This window comes from Mus pahari, chromosome 17 (genome assembly GCF_900095145.1).
Source record: "Mus pahari chromosome 17, PAHARI_EIJ_v1.1, whole genome shotgun sequence".
NCBI lineage: Eukaryota > Metazoa > Chordata > Mammalia > Rodentia > Muridae > Mus > Mus pahari.
Window position 1 is genome coordinate 47,420,921 of NC_034606.1, and position 3,848 is coordinate 47,424,768.

The 3,848-nt window shown below is 46.4% G+C and overlaps 1 protein-coding gene across 2 annotated transcripts in view; it reads left to right on the plus strand.

The window, feature by feature from the left end:
- Positions 1-3,848, plus strand: part of Srebf2 (sterol regulatory element binding transcription factor 2) — a 57,369-nt gene that overhangs the window by 40,404 nt on the left and 13,117 nt on the right. The window lies entirely within an intron of this gene.

Here is a 3,848-nt window from a genome sequence, read left to right on the forward strand (position 1 = left end):
AAAAAAAAAAAGATTTACTTCTATGTGTCTGGGTGTTCAGTTAGCATATATGTCTGTGCACCACGTACATGCCTGTGCACCTCCTTTTGCATCCTCTGAAAGAATAGCATCCAGTGCTTTTGACTACTGAGTCATCTCCAGCCCCTCGCTTTGGCTTTTTAGTGTGGTTTGGTCTGGTCAGGTTTGGTTTGGTCTGGTCTGGTCTGATTTTGTCTGATTTGGTTTTCACACAGGGTCTCTCTAGGTAGCCTTGATGGTCCTTGAATTCACGACCTAGATCAGGCTCACCTCAAACTCACAGAGATCCACCCACCTGCCTCGGCTTCCCAAGTGCTGGGATTAAAGGGGTGGGCCACCACACTCACCTTGCCTCCGCCTCTTAAGTGTGGCTGTTATAAGCATGTACCACCATACCATGGCTTAGACTCAAACTGGACACAGCACCCCATTCCCTGTTCCATGCTGGTTTCCATGTGCTAATTGCTTTTTAGAACAAGACAAAACAGTCCGGAAAAAAAAAGCTTCCTAAAACTTAGCTTTACACAAAATATGATGTCATTTAAAGCAAGGTAATGTAGTCTGGCTTTTGCATCTCGAAGCACCTCGGTCTGTTGTCTTTCATCTGTCCACATGATGTCCAATAGCCATTCTTAGAGCAGGAATTGCAGGTACCTCTTGGCTCCCGCAAGCATTCGCTGTGCCACTTAGGGTGCTTGGCACACAGTCGCCAGCTGTAATGGAGGGCTGGAGTCAATCCAGGCGCACTGGGCAGCTCTCGAGAGCTAAGCAGTCCTGGGCGGCTGCCTCACCTCTCATGCCAGGCAGTTAGCAGATGAACTATGGGAGAGGCTCCTGAAGCTCAGGAGAGGTCTGGTGTCTCCAAAATTTAGAGGGAAAGTATTTTTTTTCTTTAAATTGGGAATATTATAATTGTATTATAAAGCCAAGAAAATTAAAAGAGCAATAAAAATTATTCTTAGTTTCCTGAATAGAAGCCTTTATAGTTGTGCTGCCTGTCCTGGATTTATGTTTCTTATTAGTTCAAAGCACTAAGGGGAAACTTAATATCATCTAATGCTTCTTAAACTTTAGTGAGCCGGGCAGTGGTGGCGCATGCCTTTAATCCCAGCACTTGGGAGGCAGAGGCAGGTGGATTTCTGAGTTCGAGGCCAGCCTGGTCTACAAAGTGAGTTAGTTCCAGGACAGCCAGGGCTATACAGAGAAACCCTGTCTCGAAAAACCAAAAAAAAAAAAAGTTTAGTCTCCAGGGACTCTTGACACCACCCTCTTCTGGCCTCTCTGGGTACTTCATTCATGGTGCACAAACACACAGAATATTTTAAAATTTTAATGTCAGACCAAGCATGGAGGCCATGCTTTTAATCCCAGAATTCAGGATGCAGGAGCTGTTGGATCTCTGTGAGTTCAAGGACAGCTAGAGCTACAAAATGAGACACTGTCTCCAAGGGATTTGTTGTTGTTGTTGTTCTTAATGTCTAGACCATGATTTCAATGTTTGAAATAAAAGAGCTCAGGTTAAAAATATTTTTAACTTAATAATTTCCTAAATGGCTTCAGTGGGTTCTTGCCATAGGACCTGAAAGGCTTCCTTTGTACCTCCGTATTACCCTTGGATCCCTAGAGAGGCCAGCACTCCTTATCTTGGAACGATCACCATATTACTTTGCTAACCAGGCCTATGACCTGGAGAGCGTTGGACTCAATTATTACAAGATTAGGATACACGAAGCCCTGGAATTACACATGTGTACAAGCGCGCGCGTGCACACACACACACACACAGCCTGTGTTGTTCCACAGCTGAGCTCAGTGAGCACTTTGAAGGTCAAAGCAGGTCATAGGTTCATAGGTATTGGATGTCACGGTATCCTGTTCTCAAGGCTGGGTGGTAAATAACAGAGACTGTCACTGTTTCTGTGAATCTAAGTGAAATGCTCTCCTGGTCCCATAGGCTGCCATGACACTGCCAATGAGTATGTCTGTAGGACAGGCAGCTTTCTCTTGTCAGGCGGCTGTCCCCGTGGTCCCCTTCAGAGCCTCCCCAGCTCATCCTCGAATGGCTGTGCTATTTCTGACTCTGGCATTCAAGTTTTCTGAAGCTGTTCCATTAGCTGATTGCTGCTTAAAGTCTATTAAAGGTCAGAACCATCAGCCTCCTGACCCTGAGATAGATGCCCTCATTCAAGGCAGTGCCTACGCTGGAGAAGGAAGTTCCCCGACCAGCAGCAGCCCCTGTGGCAGACTCCTGGAGTTCTGGCTATGCCTCTTCCTCCCCATCCACCCCTGCTCAGCCCCTGTTCCGATTGAGTAGGTTTATAGATCAGAAATCATGAGCTATAGAGTAGAGAAATTATCACTCAAAAAAGACAGAATTAGGGGCCAGGATTGGGGAGAACAGAATTTCTAATAACCAACAGACAGTGATGTTGTTGTTTGTCTTACACTGGGGCCCCAGAAGCAGTGTTGTCCTGGCTACACACTGGTGATTTCACTTCCAGACACAAAAACATCCCTTGGTTTGGTTTGGTTTGGTTTGGCTTGGCTTGGTTTGAGACGAGGTGTTACTATGCAGCAGAGCCTGTCCTGGAACTTGCTCTGTAGACCAGGCTGTTCTTGTAGAGCTCCACCTGCCTCTCCCTCCTGAGTGCTGGGATTAAAGGAAGGTATATGCCCCTATGCTTGACTCGGTGTCCCTGTCTTATAGAACTAGAGAGATGTCTAAACAGACGTGGGTAGAGTACTAATGAAGGGATGAAGAGGTGTGTGTGTGTGTGTGTGTGTGTGTGTGTGTGTGTGTTTGTGTTTATTCAGCTGTAAAGGAAAACAAAATTAAGAAATTTGAAAAAATAGTGGATGGATCTGGAAATTATTATATTAAACCAAGCAGCCACAGAAAGATGAATCCTAATTTCATTCACATCCTGGTTGTGGGGGGGGGGGGAGCAGAGGCCGAGAGGAGACCACTGGGAGTGAACAGGTATAGGGTGGAGGAGGGAGGAGAAATGGAGGAAAATCAACAAAAACATGTTTTCTTTGTAAATGCTACAATGAAACCCAATCCTTTTTGCATTATTTTAGAAAGAGGCTGGAGAGCTAGCCACTGTTAAGAGCACTTACTCTTCTTGCAGGACCATATCTGGTCCCCAGCACCCACACCCAGTGGCTCACACCACCTGTAACTCCAGGTTCAGTTCTGACACCTCTGCTAGCATTCCTCCAGCAGTTACCTAGCAACAGCCAGGCTGTTATGAAAAGGATTGATGGGCCTCTCTGAGCTCTCTCTGACCCCTTTCTCCCTCTCTCCCCTTCCTTCTTTCTCTCTCTTGTCCTTCTGTGTCCCCTCTTTCTTTGCCTCTATTCCCTTCTCATCCCCCTTCCGCGTCCCCAAATAAACTCTGTTCTATACTAGACCTGTGTGGAATGGCTGGTCACAGGGAGATGCCTCAGCATGGGCCTGCCACCACCCATACCGTGCTCTACAGAGCACATCAACCTCTTCTGGTCTTAGGGCACACATGTGATGTACATATACATAGAAAATGCTTATGTCACTTACATTAATTACCATTTAATTTTGTGTAGGGGGAAAGATGTCCCTTTCTGATCTTTCTTCCAGGTTGGGGCTCATGCAAGGAAGACCTGAGACTTTGTTGAGGTTTTCTGTCAGGGTCCCACATACACGCAAACATGCCACGGTCCGGGACAAGCCTCCCAGCGCCTTGTGTGGTACCGCCTAGTGTGGTACTGAACGCTGGGCTGGCTCTGGGGTGTGCATTTCTCTGTAAACTCTTTGTAAGAAAGCTGAAAAAGTAGTCCCAAAAAAAAAA